The sequence below is a fragment of the Sus scrofa genome, chromosome 2, assembly GCF_054392235.1.
Source record: "Sus scrofa isolate SSC_HxYL_T2T_F1_AM1 chromosome 2, Sscrofa_HxYL_maternal_Yorkshire_Landrace_v2.0, whole genome shotgun sequence".
Classification (NCBI taxonomy): Eukaryota; Metazoa; Chordata; class Mammalia; order Artiodactyla; family Suidae; genus Sus; species Sus scrofa.
This window is the reverse complement of record NC_139384.1, coordinates 131,419,404-131,438,039: the sequence shown is the minus strand read 5'-3', so window position 1 is coordinate 131,438,039 and position 18,636 is coordinate 131,419,404. Positions and strand designations below refer to the sequence as shown.

Here is an 18,636-nt window from a genome sequence, read left to right as displayed (position 1 = left end):
ATTTCTGTTCTCTAATCTTTGTGCTTTTTCAATGCCTCAATGACCATCCATAAAATGTTGACATTATACTTGAAATAAATATGACACAATATTGGCTGTCAGTGTTTTTTTACTCTGATCTAATTATAAATTCTTACAAAAAGCCAGTAATAGGGAAATTACTTCACTGGACACATAAGACATTATTGAAATCACTTGCACTCCTCTGTTGTTGGAAGTATTAGCTAGCAAAGTAGAAATTCTTTTTGCTGTCACAATTGATTATCATAAATTAATTGTGTATAACTCTAAATGGAAACAAATGCATATGGGTATATAAATATAATCATAACTTGTTTTCTTGCCAGCCAGCCATAGTCTGGTATCTGAGAAAACACTAGTGTAGCAGAGGAATCACGATGCTTTTTTTTTAATATAAGGATTGTTACAAAGATAAAACAGATTTTTATGCAGCATAAGCAAGTGATAACAGTTTTCATGTTAACCTTGAAACTCGAGAACAGGATTCAGCAGGATTTTTAGCTAGCCATGAATATCTTAAAGGGATAGCTGGGAAGAAAACAGTCCTTATGTAAAAGAAGTGTTTGAACCATCGGTTATAATGTAGGATGACAGCCAAGGTCTGGCACAGGGGGCTGGATTACTAAAAGCAGGATATTATCTGCATAATCCGGGGTCAGCAAATGGAGATGAAACAAGCCAAAGGGAAGCCTGCAATCGAGCCTTGTCCTTCAACACATGTCATTAGAAGCCTTGGTTTCAAGTTGCAGGAGTGATAGTATCTAGAGAAGAAGAAAGCTCACTGCTCATTAAGGATGCTGCTCCAAACTGGTCTATGCAGATTAGCTGGACCCATAACTCACTTGCAAATGCTGAAATTAAAGACTCAATGCCAACCAATGTCCGAAATAGGAAAAAAGTTAGTTCGTAAAATATTCTTCACATGAAGTACAATAAAGAAACAAATCTAAATTTATGAACAAATTTCTTTGTCTTAAAAACAGATTTATCCTATGTGCCTTACAAACTATGTTAATAAGAATTTTGCATATGGAATAATATTTGAGCCATGAAAATTCATCCCATACCTAAGATTTTTAGATCAAGTATGACTAAAAGACGCGTTCAATTCCAAAGACTCAATGTTAGGCTGTTCATAGTAACTGTAAATATCACAGCTGGTTATTTAGTTGGCCTAAATATTTCTATGGATGAATCGAACTGTTTGGAATCAGTAGGAAGCAAATGATATGTCTTAAAATGCAAACAAGAATTTTTTTAAAGCGGCATTAATGACCTGTAATCAAAGTACAAATTATTAAATAACAAATTACTGCAGACTGTGAATTTAAAAAAGAAAGGCAGGGGAAGGATCAAGATGGCGGAGGAGTAAGACGCGGCCCACACCTTCTCCTACAAACACATCAAAAAACACATCTCATGCAAAACGATTCGCACAGAACAGCTACTGAATGCTGGTTAAAAAAGAAAGGAACATTAGTACTCTAGAATATATAGACATAGAAAGCTAAACACATACTGATTCTTCTGTAAGTACTGAAGATTATTATAGATGAAATACAAAATTAGTATTCTTGCTTTATAGGCACCTCCTCATTAGATAACAGAAATGTTTATAGTTTGGGAAAAGAAAGGAGACTTCCTAAATAAGTGTCAAAATGAATGAGCTGCCGGCTTCGTTTCTCATCTTTCACAGAGCTTTAGAAACTGGAGGAAATTGCAGAAAGATAGGTCTCACTCTCATATATTGCTCATGGAGGTGTAAAATGGGCCAGCCAGTTTGGAAAACAGCTTGGGAGTGCCTCAAAATATTAAACATAAATTTACCATGTGACCTAGCAACTTCACTCTTAGGTAAATACCCAGCAGAAATGAGAATATATGTCAATACAAAACCATGTATATGTATGTTCAGAGCTATGTTATTCTTAATAGCCCCAGAGTGGGAACAATTCAAATGTCAATCAATTAATGAAAGAACAAACAAAATGTGTTCTCTCCACAGAGTGGAATAGTATGTGATGATTTAAAAAGAAATGAAGCATTCTAGCAACTCATTACTTCATGTAGTAAAATTAAACACATATCTAATAAAGCAATCTGAGACTGAAAAAAAAAATGAAGTATTGCTATAACATGGATGAACTTTGAGAGCATTATGCTGAGTGAAAGAAACTAGTGACCAAAAAAACACATATTGCATTGTTTCTGTATGAACGATTCAGTAGACAAATCTATACAGACAGAAAGTAGGTAAGTTGTTACTTAGGGCTGTGGGGGGGGCATGCGTAACGGGAATGACAACAAGTGGGTACTGGGTTTTTGCTTGGAGTTATAAAAATGCTCTAACGATAGATTATAATGATGACTGCACAAATCCATAAATAAACTAAAATCCATTGAATTATACACTTTAGGTAAATTTAATGGTATGTAAATTATATCTTAATAAAGCTGTCTTTTTTTGTTTTTAAAGACATGCTTCACCCAGGTCAGAAATAGAACGTTTCTCTTAGCAAGGAAACTGTTATAGAAAAGCAGGAAAAGATTTCAAATAGGCATGATTTTAGTTACTGGTGGTCTACACCCAACCCCTCAAGTGTTCCTTGTGTTAGCACTACAGCAAAGTAGACTGTATATTCTCTCACTGCCTTTTTTTTTTTTTTTTTTAATTAGACAACAATGTACACACAAAAGCTCAATGTTTATTGGAGATAGGGTATTTGAGTAACTTGTGCAAATGCTGGCTGTTCCCCTTCAATTGGTGAATGAACTGTGTCCCCAGAGCTCCCACTGACTGGAGGGGGTGTCTGCTGGTAATAGGACCCTGTGGATAAGGTTTACTCTCCCTCCTGTCTGGCACAGGGAGAACAATGCACAAACTGAGCCATTACCTTGCGGACAATAGAGCAGATCAGAAAGAGCGGATGCTTATCTGAGACTGAGAACACTCCACCGCAGTTCTTTTTACCTAAGTCATCTTAAACCCCTTTTAATTTTTTTTCATCAGTAGAAAGGAAGCTCTGCCGTTAAATTAAGGGAGCAATATTCTTAGTATTACTGAATGCCAGAGGATCAGAATCTCCACCCATCCTTAAAAAAAGATAGGTGTGGTCTGTTCCTGACTGCAGTAATTCAGGGGAAGAAGTTTTGTGTCGTAGTTCCCTGTGTGTTGGTTTTTCATTTTTTTGTTTTTTCTTTTGTTGTTGTTGTTTTTAATTTTTCTCTCATGGGACAAACTTCATACATTCCATTCATAGAAAAGGTTTCCCAGGAAACTTCCATTCAGAGTTAGAAAATGGATAGAGAGATGCAAACTGAGAGCAGGGGGGAATGTTAATGAAGAGAGTGAATGTTACTGCCCTGCTCTGGGATTTCCACGTTGACAATGACCAGGAATATCACTTAACAGGCGCCTTCAGAAGAGTGTTTCTTTGGTACTCCGCTGGATGGGCCACTTAACTAAAGTAGTTTGAACACTCTACTTTATCATTTGGGCCATAAAGTGTCTCTTCTTACCTGTCAACATGGAGATTCAAGTCCACTTCTTTCCTCTTTCTTTGTCTCAGAGTCGTATGAACCTGATTCTCTCCTTCCCATGTTAATGACCTGGCCTATGAGGAAAGGAATCTCACTGTGCCTCCTCTGAATGCATTTTACCTACAGGCTCCTTTCTAAGTATTTTTATGCATTGTTTAAGAAATTAAGACGAGACAGCAACTAGATCTAGTTGCTCAAAATTCCTTAAGTGAATTTCTAAAACACAGGGATTACATACTTAAATATGTAAAAAATATTTCACTTGCTGTCAAAAGTTTGATTCTAATCGATAATTCAGGATTCTCCTTTTCCGTGGAGAAAAAGAACTTTCCTTGATGCCTGAAAAATCTAGAGGGTACTTTTATCAATATTTCTTTAAGAGAAAATCATGAATGGTGGTGGCCATACCTTACACTGTGGAGTCATCCACAAGGAACTCTCTTGTATCTTGTCTCACTGGAGACGACCAACAGCTGTTTGAAGTTCAGAAGAAAGAGTGGTTTTATAGATGAGAAAGGAGATGAGCCTAGAGAAAGGAGAGTGCTCATCAAAGACATAAAAACCATAACAAGAAAAGCCAAGACCATAACCTTTGTCCCTGGCCCCTTATCCCAAACCAATCTGCTGCTCTCTGTGAATGACCATGGCACCAAATTCTGCCCCAAATGCAGCCTTGACCTCTCTCCTGGTAGGGGGAGGGACAATATGGGGGAAGGGGATTAAGAGGTGAAAACTAGTAGGTATAAAATAAGCTACAAGGAGATATTGTACAGCACAACATGGGGAATATAGCAAATGTTCTATAATAATTATAAATGGAATATAACCTTTAAAAATTGTGAATTACTACTTTTTTTTTTTTCTTTTTAGGGCCACATCCACAGGATATGGAGATTCCCAGGCTAGGGGCTGAATCAGAGCTGTAGCCTCCAGCCTAAACCACTGCCACAGCAATGCCAGATCCAAGCTGCATCTGCAACCTACACCACAGCTTATGGCAATGCCGGATCCTTAACCCACTGAGCAAGGCCAGGAATTGAACCTGAGTCCTCATGGATGCTAATCAGAATCATTTCTGCCGAGCCACAATGGGAACTCCTGTGAATCACTAAATCAAATAGCTGTAAATTATATAATACTGTACATCAACTACACTTTAATAAAAATAAATACATATTAAAAAAAAAAAAAGTTAGCCTTGTGTTGGACAAAAGCTCCAAGAACAATTTAGTCAATAGGAAATCAAACTTCCTACTTGGAAAGTTGTCAAGAATAAGTGTTGAAATTAAGAAATAATAAAAAGATGACATTTTCAAGGTGCCAGAGGTCATCTATAAAGGAGGCTCACTGAGAGTTCCCTCACAGCTCAGCAGGTTAAGGATCCAGCATTGTCATAGCTGTGGTGTGGGTTCAATCCCTGACCCAGGAACTCCCACATGTCATAGGCATAGCTAATAAAGAGATAAATTATTTAATTAAATAAAAGGGGCTCACTGTGCTTCTCCTCTGTCCATGGTCAAACTTGAACCTCCAGCTGCACAGCTAAAATATCAAGTCTGTCATAGAGTCTCAGCTATTCTGCAGCCAGAAGTAATGCCTCCTGCACAGACTTTACTCGTTCTTTACCTATTGGTAAATTGCTCACCATCCAGAAGGAAAAGCTGCATGGCATCTTGGAAAGAGCACTGGGTTTGGGGCCAGATGATGTGAGTTCCAACTCTGACCGTGGGCATGTTACTTAAGCCCACTGCATTTCTGTAAAGGGGAATAGAATTCACAGAGTTGCTGTGAGGATTAAATTAGCTAATGGTTCCAGAGCTCTTGACAAACAATCCTACCCTATAAATGTTAGCCATTGTTATTATCGTTATTAATCTAACATTTCATTTTACAGAAACCAAACTGAGGTATAGATAAAAGAAAAACTTTGCACTGAGGCAAAGCTGCGTAAATAATACCCAATTCACAGGACTGTTGTGATGCTTAAATATACAGGACATATGCCTTATGTAATGTAAGTTATTTGGGTATGGATGCTAATACACCATTTGGATTGCATACTCTTGAAGGCAAGAGAAGTATCTCCTTTAGCTTTTACCACCTCCATAGCCTTCTTCAGAGTCACTGCTAAATAAGCATCTACCAAATTAATTCTACCTATCAGATAAAGAGGTCAGATGTTAGACATCTTAACCAGAGGCCATAAATTAACTAATTTATTAAATTTACTGAATCTACGCTTCCACAGATTCAACCAAGACCAACTTTCTCATTACATTATCAAGAAAACACTACTGACCATTGATTTGGTAAGTGACTAGCCTACCCTTCCATGGAGAGAGCTCTTGGAATGGTCTGGAACACTGCAATCGCTAGGGAGATAGATATTTAGACCAAGTTGACAGGAGAAAAACTAACTCTCAAGCATGAGTTTCTTCTCCCAAAAGTTCATCTCCAGCAAGACTAGGATGGCCAAAGATAGGGCCCAGTAATACCTCCTTAGCAATAAATGCTACTCTGGATTGCAGTCCTTCGGTACTTGCAGTTCACTGATTTGCTCCAAAACCCATGGCTCACTTCCCTATGTGGCTCCTGACCAATGAATTTTATCTATTTAGAACAGTTCTCAATTGACAGATTCCAGTGGGCCTTGCGAGGGAAGGGAATTGGCAGGATACATCAGGATGTCCCCAGTGCATAACTGAGGTTCTGTTGGGACTCTCCACTGCAGAAGAGATAAAGAAAGAAGGCTTGGAAACATAACGAAGCTTTGGTTCGAGCTGAGTCCTGATACTAGAGTGGAGAACCCTTGTTAGAGAGCTGTGGGTAAGCTGGCATGGCTCTTCCCTTAAGCTGGTATTGCTTATTCCCTTGTTCATGCCTGGGCCCTGGAAACTCACCTCAAAACTCCTTTGAAAACCCTGATTTTGTCTAGGAGTAAAGCCAAACCCAGAACACCTACTCTGGGTATTCCAGAAGATTCAAATGTAATGTTCTTTATGGTTGGGAATGAAATTTTAGATTTTAGCCTACCTTTTCTTTGTTGTCAGAACCACCCCAGGGCCGTGAAGCCGTGGTCTTTTCCCATTTTAAACACTGGTTCCAACACCTTAGAAAAACATGTTGACCCAAATTATTCAAGTTATTTATGAGCAAACTGGAAAAAGAACTTTGAGTCACTGGAAAAATGAAGAAACCTATTCATTCCATTTTCAGACAAAAAAAAAAAAAAAAAATTCTGTTTCATGCCCCAGTGCTTCTTGGACATTATTCTAGGAACACAATGCCAAATTATGGGCAACCAAGGACATCGTGGCTAAAGAAGAAAGAAAAGTAGGTGAGCAATGAACCTTATTAGCATGTGTCCTCTCAGGCTGATGACTGTCATTAGGCTGGGGGAGGATGACATCATTTTCTCTAAGAGGCAGTCAGCTCGAAAATGTCAACTATCTCGGTAAATTAATTCTTGCAGCTGCTTTATGGTGCCTTCTGTGCCTTGTTAAAAGAAATGGACATATTTAATTTCTGGGATCTGTCAGACATGTTGCTGTTTTAAATATTACATCTGAAGCGCAATCCAACCTGAACATACTGTGTTTGGAGAAATCTGGTGAAGAAAAAAAATACAGTGACTTCAATAAAGTAAAAAGGCCAAGGTGTAAGACTCTACAATACCATTTGAAAAGCAATCCCTTTTTAGGTTCAAATTGCTTTCATTTTATAATGTCTTTTTTTTTCCCAAAGAATTCTCTAGTATGAAGTTGGTAGGAATGCTTATACTACACTGACTCAGTCATAGAAGAATCACAGGGGAAGCAGGGTAGGAGCAGGAAGAAAAGTAGACCAATTTGAGGGCACAGATAATAGAACTGTAAAACACAAACCACCCAAAAGTTCTTTCCTCTGAATGTAGCTCTTTTTTATTTCAGCAGCCACATAAGGGAAAAATCCTGTCATTTATTAATTTTTTCAGTAAACGTTACAGAATGCCTACATTTTTTTCCAGATCCTGTGCTATCCACTGGGGCAAAGATTTTTTAAGGTATTTCCCACGTTTTAAAAAGTTCCAAATTCAGTGGGGGAGAGAGACATGTCAGGGGAAACCATACAATACTTTGCAAGCTTAATAAAAGAAAAAGATTCAGCAGAAATTTCTGAGTGGATTTTTTTTTTTTTTTTTTGGTCTTTTTACCATTTCTAGAGCTGCTCCTGAGGCACATGGAGGTCCCCAGGCTAGGGGTCTTTTTGGAGCTGTAGCCACTGGCCTACCAGAGTCACAGCAGCATGGGATCGGAGCCACGTCTGCAACCTACACCACAGCTCACGGCAACGCCAGATCCTTAACCCACTGAGCAAGGCCAGGGATCGAACCCACAACCTCATGGTTCCTAGTCAGATCCCTGAGAGTGCATTTTATAGGAAGATTACATGTGTTTTCAGGCATACCTACACAACCATCCATTAGGGGTAAGTGAGAAGAGGGGAAAAGAAGGACTAACAGACAACAATCCTTGGAGCTCCTGTTGTGGCTCAGGGGAAACAAATATGACTAGTATCCATGAGGATGCAGATTCAATCCCTGTCCTCATTCATTGGGTTAAGGATCCAGCGTTGCCATGAGCTGCAGTGTAGGTCACAGACACGACTCGGATCTGGTGTAGCTGTGGCTGTGGCGTAGGCCAGTGGCTACAGCTACAATTCCACCCCTAGCCTGGGAACCTCCATATGCCATGGTGAGGTCCTAAAAAGACAAAAAAAAGAAAAAGAAAAAGAAAAGAAAAGAAAACTATCAAATAACTACATAGGCATCGGGAATAACCTTCATAGGCAAATAAATTACCTGGCTGTGAGGTCAGTAGCACCAGAAAGAGCCTTGAAATACTCCCAAATATCTTTCTTGTCTTCTGTGTAATGCCTAAAATACTTGCACCTGAACACAAATACTTTAAGTTCACCACTAGACTTGAAAACTAGAAGATGTAAACATTGATTTAAATAAACATTAAGATGTAATTAACTGGAGTTCCCGTCGTGGCGCAGTGGTTAACGAATCCGACTAGGAACCATGAGGTTGCGGGTTCGATCCCTGCCCTTGCTCAGTGGGTTAACGATCCAGCGTTGCCGTGAGCTGTGGTGTAGGTTGCAGACACGGCTCGGATCCCGCGTTGCTGTGGCTCTGGTGTAGGCCGGTGGCTACAGCTCCGATTCAACCCCTAGCCTGGGAACCTCCATATGCCGCAGGAGCGGCCCAAGAAATAGCAACAACAACAAAAACAAAGACAAAAAAAAAAAAAAAAAAAAAAGATGTAATTAACTGATACGGTATTGTCTTTCTGTTAGTAAGTTTGCAGAGAGGAGGCTGGGGAAGCTTAATGCTTAAAAAAAGAAGAAATAAGCAAAATTAAGAGCTAGAAAAAAAAAAATGATGTTTCCTTCCATGTTTTTCAATGCTAGATCCCTAACTCACTGAGCAAGGCCCAAGATTGAACCTGCATCGTCACGGATACTAGTCAGATTTTTTTCGATTGTGCCACAATGGAAACGCCTTCCTTCCATGTTTTATTTTATATACAGTGAAATGCACAGATCTTAGATGTTACAGTTTGATGTTTCATGAATGCAAGCACTGGGAAACCCACACTCCGAAAAAGACCCAGAACATTTCCATCATCCTACACAGTTTCCTCCAGCCCTTTTTAGTCAGTCTCCATGGCCCTCATACCAAAGGCAATCACTGTTCCCATTTTTTTTTCACCATAGATTAGTACTGCCTATAAATTAAATTTTATATAAATGGAAATACTCTGTATGTGCTCTTGTTTCTGACATCTTTCATGCAGCAAAATGTATCCATGTGTTATGAAAAATAGTAATCATTTGTGCCATATTTTAGATTTCGCATATAAGTGATATTATATGGCATTCATCTTTCTGACTTCATTTAGTGTGAGAATCTCTAGTTGCCACCATGTTGCTGCAAATGGAATTATTTCATTATTTTTTTATGGTTGCATAGTATTTCAGTGCATACATACACCACATCTTCTTTATCCATTCATCTGTTGATGGACATTTAGGTTGTTTCCATGTCTTGGCTATTATGAATAGTACTGCAATGAACATAGGGGTGCATGTATCTTTTTGAATTAAAGTTTTGTCCAGATACATGCCCAGGAGTGGGATTGCTGGATCATATGGTAATTCTATATTTAGTTTTCTGAAGAATCTCCATACTGTTTTTCATAGCGGTTATACAAATTTACATTCCCACCAACAGGGTAGGAGGGTTCCCTTTTCTCCATACCTTCACCATCATTTGTACTTTGTAGACTTGATGATGAACCTATCTACAGAACAAAAACAGACTCACAGACATGGAGAAAAGACTTATGGTTGCTGGGGGGGGGGAGGGGGAGAAGGGGGATGGACTGGGAGACTAGAGTTGGTAGATGCCAACTATTACATTTAGAATGGATAAGCAATGAGGTCCTACTACATAGTACAGGGACCTATAACCATTCACTTGTGATAGAACGTAACAGAAGATAGTACGAGAAAAAGGAAGTGTCTATATATCATTGGGTCACTTTGCTGTACAGCAGAAATTGACAGAACATTGTAAATCAACTATACTTTAATAAATAAATCTAAAAAAAGAAAGAGTAATCACCTCATTTTTATTGCTGAGTAGTATTCCATTGTATGAATACACCACTATCTGTTTTCCCAGGATCTGTTATGGACATTTGGATTGTTTTCACTTTTTAGCCACTGGAACAGAGCCATTATGAACATTCTTATACAAGTCTTTTGTGAATACATGTGTTCGTTTCTATCACATAAATAACTAGGAATTAACTGCTGGGCTATAAAGTGATGTGAGAGTTTCGACGTTTCTGTGGGTATTTACCATGAAAGTGAGGGCATTTAAACTCTACCGTGAAGGATGAGATAGAAGAGGAAATGAGGGTCACCCAAGCTGTGGGAGAAGGACAAACAAGAGCAGTGGTTAAGGAAGTGTCTGTGGAATGTGGAAAGGTGAACAGCTAGATGTGAATCATAAGGAGCTTGGAGGGTGTTCTTTCTGGCAAACAGCTCCTGGGATGTTTCCAAAGTCTGTGTTATTATAACTAGAGTCTACAGAGTCTGAAATAATTACTGGAACTTCTCAAAGTATTACTAAGCTTTTCAGAAAATGTCATTGTTTCTGGGAAGCTAGAGAACATAACAACACCAACAAAAAAATCTCACCTCCTGTTCAAATGTCTGTTTCCAGTAGAGCTGATTTGGTACAACAGGTATCTAGCTGGTGTTGAGTTGGTTCAAGCACTGTCATCCAGGCATCATTTCCACTGCTTCTTAAGAAGAGGATATAGACTAGAACAGGTCTTCCTCTGGTGGGACCCAATGTCAACCACTTTTAGGACCCAAGCCATTTTGCTGCTGCCTGCCCCGCTCCTTTGCACAGCCAGGTCTATACCTAAGCTTTGGGATCTCCAGGGCTGTGGGTAACATAGGGGCCTGGCTGGTAATTTACACCTTTTAGATACTATGAGTTCAGTCTATTTTGCTAAAACCCCATTTAAGCTTATCATTAACTTCTTTCAATGGGCTGAGATTCTTACATATTACCATCGAATATTAAAAAGAAAATGAAAAATTGTTGAATGATTCAATCTATTCTCTCCTTTGGTTTCTCTACTGCAATATATGGTTCATAATTAAGGACTGAGAGGGGAGATGCTAGGTCTACCTTATTTTCCTTGATTCTACTAACTCTTCTCCAAGAAAATAAACTTCCCATCGACAAACTCCCAAAAAGTGCCCTAAATCTCAAGGAAGATGTGTAACATTTAAAAAATTAAATACAATGTAATAACAACAATCACACACACACACACACACACACACATCCTAAGAATCCCTGAAATAGTAGACAAACAGTCAACACAAGGACATAGACGTTTGAGTTTGGTGCTATGCCCACCTCTTCCTTTCACAAACTATAGAAATGATCCCTGAAAGTATAGTCTTCCACCTCTTCCTTTCGGAGAAAACTTACATGTCCACAGAACTCTTATTATTCATAAAATTAGTCATTTGAGGCCCAGACAGCCTGGGCTAGGTTATACTGCAGTTACAGGAAAAAAGAACTCTCTGTGACACATAAAAACAGAAGCTTACTTCTCACTCCACTACGCACCTGCACTAGAGTGTTGTTGAAAGGAAAAGGCGTTAGGAGTCTGGGGACCAGTGCTTCAACCACTAGTCACAGACCCTGGGTCAAGATTGGAACCTCTCTGAACTGAGTGATTTAATCTATAAAATAAGAATGTCATGCCAGATGATTTTTGAGATCTTTTCCAATCCTGGAATTCTGTAAGAAATAAAGAAAAATCACCAAATTACAAGAACATTCAGCAAATAGGCCCATATTTATTGGACTGAACCACACTCTGGCTGCTCTAATTATTCTGGATATCAACACAATCAATACTGTTCCCAGTGGCTGGATCAATTATGCCACTAACTGTATGGATCATTAAGGTGACTAAGGCGCCCTTATGGACAGGGCATGGACCACTTTAGCTCCATGCTCAGCTATAGCTAAAGGGGAAAATGTCCCAGCATTCCTTTAACTTGGGTTCTTTTTTGTCATCTTGTGGTCTTGGTCCTCTTTTATTTTTCAAATGGAAATAAGTAACAAAGCCACATGAGTAAAAGCAAACAATGAGAAGAGGGAGGCAATATTCAGTGTTGCCATCTTGAAGAACTCCTACCTGGCAGACACTGGTACAGGGAAAAAAAATTCTGAGTAAGACTCTGCTTATGCCACTCAGTCCACCACATAGGCCAGCAAAGAAATAAAGAATTATGCTTTCAAGCCAGAAAAAAAACATGGAGAGATACACATTGCTAAGTCCCAAAAAGCCAGTCTAGAAAGGCTACATATTACATAATTCCAACCAGATGACATTCTGGAAAAGTCAAAACTACAGAGCCAGTAAAAAGATCAGTGGTTGCCAGGGCCTGGGAGGAGGGGAGGAGAAATGAGCAGGTGGAGCACAGGGGATTTTCAGGAGAGTGAAGCTGTTCAGTATGATACTGCAGTCCTGGGTATGTGATATTATGCACTTGTCAAAACATAGAGAGTCTGTAACAACTGTAGCACTGTTTATAAGAGCCAAGACATGGAAGCAACCTAATCTGCCATTGACAGATGAATGGATAAAGAAGATGTGGTACATATGTGCAGTGGAATACTACTCAGCCATAAAAATAAAGAAATAATACCACTTGTAGCAGCATGGATAGACCTAGAGATTATCATATTAGGTGAAGTAAGTCAGACAATTATCATATGAAATCACTTATATGTGCAATCTAATTTATAAAATGATACAAATGAGCTTATTTACAAAACAGAAATAGACTCAGAGATTTCAAAAACAAACTTAGGGCTACCAAAGGGGAAACACTGGGAGGGAGCATAAATTAGGAGTTTTGGATAAACACATATACGTTATTATATATAAAATAGATAATCAGAGTTCCCATTGTGGCTCAGCTGGTTAAGAACCCAACACAGTGTCCATGAGGATGTGGGTTTGATTCCTGGCCTCGCTCAGTGGGTTAAGGATCCAGCATAATCCTAAGATAGGTAACAGATGTGGCTCAGATTCAGTGTTGCCATGGCTGTGGTATAGGCCTGCAGCTGAGGCTCTGATTTGATCTATAGCCCAGGATCTTCCATATGCTGCAGGTATAGCAGTAAAAAGAAAAAAAAAAAAAGATAACCAACAAGGAACTACAATATTATTCTATAAAAACCTATATGGGAAAGCATCTGAAAAAGAATGAATATATATACAGGTATAACTGAATCTCTTTGCTGTATACCTAAAACTAACGCAACATTGAAAAGCAACTGTACTCTAATAAAATGAAAATTAAAGACTAAATTTTAAAAAATAGAGAACCCTAATGTGAACTGTGGATGTCAGTTAATAATAATAATGTATCACAGAGAACTCTATCCAATATTCCGTGATAATCTATACGGGAAACGAATCTGAAAGAGAATGCATGTGTGTACATGTGTAACTCAATCACTTTCCTGTACAGCAGAAATTATCACAACCTTGCAAATCAACCATACTGCAATAAAATAATAAATATAATAATGTGTCAATACTGGTCCATCAATTGTAAAAAGAGCACCACATTAACCCAAGAGGCAAATCATAACTATACACAGAGGGGACAGGTCACTGGGAACCCTATACTTTCTACCCAATTTTTCTGTAAACCTAAAACTACTCTAAGAGATAAAAATCTATTAAACACAAAGACAATTTTTTTTTTTCTAGAGGAAATCTTTTTTTTTTTTTTTTTTTTTTTATTTTCCCACTGTACAGCAAGGGGGTCAGGGGTCATCCTTAGATGTATACATTGCAGTTACAGTTTTTTCCCCCACCCTTTCTTCTGTTGCGACATGAGTATCTAGACATAGTTCTCAATAAAGACAATTTTTTTTAAAATAAGAAAGTAAAGGAGAACCCTTAAATGCTGAAGAACTGCTTACTTGCTAGAGGAAATGAGAGATGTGCAAGGAATGGTGGGGGCATGACAAGCAGAAAAAAAAAGCAGTGGACTTGGATGCTGAATACTAAATTTCCAGACCTACCTTAGCGATAGAGGGAGAACAGAGATCCACACTGAGGCTTCAGTCCTGATTCTGCCACTGCCCCCCTGGGGACGAGTTTCAGGACTCTTCTCCCAGCTTTGGGGTCATACTTCTTAAGGGCTCTTGCAAGAATTGAGTCGGATAATGCACCTAAAGCATGTAGCAGAATATGTGGCATATCGTAAGATGTCAATAAATAAACGTCGTCACTGGCCATCTTTGTTAAATTGTGTAAATATTGTAAACCAAATATTGTTGGTGTGTAAGAATCAAGGAAGGCTAAGGACAGGAAGCACTAAGCAAGTTGTTCTGTCCTGATGCCAGGCCCCCTGTCTAGGTGATCCCTCTGATTACTGTCCAGATAGTGTGTGTTTTAGAATCAGACTGGTCCTTTTCTGACCTTGGGCTTCTTTATCAGCAGCACTTTCGAGTCTCACTTTTGTTGTGAGGGCCATGCTTTTCCATAATCAGCCAAATGCTGCCAGTCTGTGAAGGGCTCTCTGGGAACAAGTGAGGCCCTGTAGCAAATGACATCAATCAACTCTTTCAGGCCACACGGGTATTCACTAATAAATATTCCCACAGTGCATTAAAGAGTATCTTTGTAGCTTAGGTCAGTTACTATCACATTTCATACTTATTCCCACAAAGTCAATGCTTTCTAGATTTGGAGAATATCACATTATTTTATGCCACTGATAATCAGTACCAAAATAAAAAATAAAAGTCCCATTTTCTACAGCATACCCATGTTCCTTCGAACACTGTATGTTACTTATCAAAATAAATGTAAACATCTCTACAATAAAAATTGCCAGTTAGGTCTTCTTTAATCACTCAGCATGCTTCCTTCCTTACCTTACCAAAATCATGAAATGCCTCGACCCTTTTAAAAATCGTTTTCATTTACAAAATCATAGGCACTTTTTCTGGGATCAGCCCAGTCACCGTATTGAAAACAACTAATTAACTTCCTGCACCACTGATTATAAATAGCACCCAATACTAATCATTATCATCCACTCCTGAATTTGCAATCTTGTTTCCTATTCTACGACATGAAAGATTTCATTGGAAGTGCATGAGCCTTATTGTCGACTCTCAGTCATTTATCACCAAGAAGTATGGCTTCTTTAATCAACCAGCCTTAACAGGCATTGGATTTGTCACAGGAAGTAGGTACATACTTTCATCCCCTTGACTAACCATTATCTAATTAGGCAGGAAAAAAGTAAACAAATTCTTTGAAGAATGAAAAACTGGGTGGAAGTATTTTAAATAACACTTCTCTATCTCATAGCTCATAGTATCTCTTCAAATGATTCTGACTGATACAGGAGTATCAAGCAACACATTTTAAAACATAAGGATAAAAATGTATCCAAATCTATTTAAAATCACCTAATCTATCAGGAGAACATTCTTAATAATAAGTCCATTGCCTTAAGAATGAAAAATCCAGTCTTCAGAACTAAAATTGAGGAGCGTATCTAAGCCTTTAGATATGGCTACTCTTGGTATGGATAAACAATGTACTAGCTGTCCTATTGTTTATTTTTTAAATGTTAGAGCAGATCATCCAGGATGAGTGAACTGTTATAGGTGCCCTTTTCTGGACAAATGCTATATCGCTTTTTTTGGCCACTTAGATACATAATATTGGGCAGTCCAGGAAGCTATCTGAACAGAGAAATCCAGCTAGTACCCTGTTAGGTAGTTTAGGCTAGAAAGGAATTGGAGCCCTTAGGTCAACATTAAAAAGAAGTAGTATGTGAGTGTAAGAAAGTAAAATGATTCAGAGAAGTAAAAATGTCCCATGAGCTCAGGTAGATAAGTAAAATGGAAAGTTATAGCAGACATCAAAGACACAGGAAAGAGGAGTTCCTGTGTGGCTCAGCGAAAATGAGTCTGAGTAGTAACCATGAGGATGTAGGTTCGATCCCTGACATCGCTCAGTGGCTTAAGGATCTAGCACTGCCATGAGCTATGATGTAGGTGGAAGATGAGCTCAGATCTGATGATGCTACAGCTCTCGTACAGGCTGGAGGCTATAGCTCCAGTTCGACCCCTAGCCTGGGAACTTCATATGCTGTGGGTGTGGCCCTCAAAAGACCGAAAAAAAAAAAAAAAATCAAAAATAACGTGCTGAACTAGCAAGCAATGTTACTTTATCTAAGCCCAGATTTTTGCAGTTTCTTACCATTTTTGCCATGAAAGTCAGGCAACTGGGTGCTTAATGCACACCAAATCCTGGGGAACATCAGTGAGCAAAACAAAGTCTGTGCTCTCCTAAGTTTATATTTTAGCCAGAAAGAACAGATAATAAGCCAGGAAATAAACAATATAATTTTAGAAGAGACTACATGGTATGAAAAAGAGAAAACAAAGCAGGAACAGGATAACAGGAGGTGACTAGAACTGGGGGAGTGAAATTGCCAAGCAGTGTTTGAACAGAAACCTCAGTTAATTGTCCAGGGTTCCATCCCAAAGGAACACCAGAATGGCAAGCCCAGGCTGTCCCAGGAGTGGTACTGAGTTATGAGTTTAACTAGATGGTGTTTATCTTTTGTGTTATGGCAAGGTATACAGCTTTTCTAGTTAAGACTGTGATGACAACATTTTAGTCAAGTTATTTAAACAGAAATCAGGAACTTAAAACTATTAAGTAAAAAGTGGTATAGATAATATACAGATAAGAGAAAACCATGAAAATACTACAAGAAGAGATAATTAATTAAGTCAAGTGAGTTCATTTCATCAGTTGTAATTAACATCATCAAACTGGAATCTACTGAGAATTTTAGTACTTCAATTGGAATGCCCTCCTCTTTCTTCAGATCAAAAGAAACAGAAATAAAATGTTAGCATCCAGTTAGTTAAAAGAAGGGAGGAACAAATACTTTTTCATGGACTCTAGAAAAAAAATTTCAAATTCTGTATTCAGAAATTGAATGATTCAACTAGGATCTCGCTTCTCTCCTGGGCTGTCCATTCACACCTTCACTTCCACAACTGGGCCTCAGACAGTCACAGTCTTAGTTTTATTCAACGAAACTGTAAGTTCTTCAAGGGTGAGGGCCATGCCTTGCATTATTTCATATTTTCTTTATGTCCTGACAGTGTTTATCCCAAGATTATAGGTTAAATAAACATGTTCTATATAAACAGTTTGATTTTAAGTTTGTGACCTCTGATTCAGGAAAAAATAGAAGGAATTTTGCAGAGTTGGAACAATATCTCTAATCACAAATCAGCATCACTTCTGGAAAAGTGTTAACATAAGTTATACGAGTGTATCAGATGCTAAAAAGGGGGGGACATGTACATGCTAATCAAAATCTTTAGATGGAGAAGGCTCACAACAATGGTGTGAAAGGTGAGCAGTAGAGATAAACTCAGAACAGAGTCTTTTAAGAAAGTTTCACCCACCAGACAGAATACTTTAGCCTGAGGTCAGGCAGTAGGATTGCTTTAACACACTTATTATTTCAAAGGTGAATATGTTGTCATGGAGTGTGCTGACAAGGCAAGTCTAATTAGGCAGCAGATTCCTAACCAGCAAGATGAAACTCAAGACAGGCATCTAACCCTGAGAGAAGGGTTGGCAGAAGGAAGTCAGGTGACATTCAAAGGAATAACAGTGCCACTTTTTTTTCCCACTAACAATAATAATAACCATAAGCCTGTAGTGTGGTTAAAGGCACTGACAACTTTCTAAGGTCTTTAAATGCATTATTTAATGTAAAGCTCATAATAACCTTGTGAGACAAGTACTGCTATTATCCCAATATGGCAAATTGAGAAAGTACAAAACATTAAATAACTTGTGTGGGGTTAGACAGTTAATAAGTAGAAGAAACATGATTTCAACCCAGGCCCTAAGGTCCAGAAACACTATGCTAACAAGTACCTTTCATAGGCAAATTATAGAGACAGAAACACAGGACTGAAATTCACATTTCAAAACTTGGTGAGAGTTCCCATTGTGGCTCAGCAGGTTAAGAACCAAATTAGTATCTATGAGGATGTGGGTTCAATCCTTGGTCTCACTCTGGATAAGGATCCAGCATTGCCACAAGCTGCACAGTAGGCTGCAGATGCGGCTCACATCCTGTGTTGCTGTGGCTGTGGCATAGGCCAACAGCTGCAGCTCCAACTTGACCCCTAGCCCAGGAACTTCCAAATGCCGCAGGTGTGGGTGTAAAAAGAAAAAAGGAAAAAAGAAAAAAAAAAATTGGTAACAAGGCAAAAGACTTTGACACAAGGCCAAAGTCTACATGTCAGAACAACAGCACAAGTCCAATGACAGACCATTATCAATGATAACTTAATGCTGCACCCCAGCATGTTGGGCTTAGACTTCCAAAAGCCATCAACATGACTGAAAG

General features: G+C 38.6%; 1 long non-coding RNA gene across 1 annotated transcript in view; it reads right to left on the bottom strand.

Moving 5' to 3' along the window:
* LOC110259775 (uncharacterized) overlaps nt 1-18,636 on the bottom strand; it is a 1,242,567-nt gene that overhangs the window by 1,167,813 nt on the left and 56,118 nt on the right. Inside the window, exons 6-14 of the long non-coding RNA XR_014838625.1 lie at nt 14,249-14,398; nt 11,765-11,938; nt 10,813-10,916; nt 10,232-10,332; nt 8,402-8,491; nt 6,595-6,670; nt 5,207-5,316; nt 3,970-4,087; nt 3,541-3,635 (exon numbers count right to left, since the gene is read on the bottom strand). This is a non-coding gene — a long non-coding RNA (uncharacterized LOC110259775). The remainder of the gene's footprint in view (nt 1-3,540; nt 3,636-3,969; nt 4,088-5,206; nt 5,317-6,594; nt 6,671-8,401; nt 8,492-10,231; nt 10,333-10,812; nt 10,917-11,764; nt 11,939-14,248; nt 14,399-18,636) is intronic.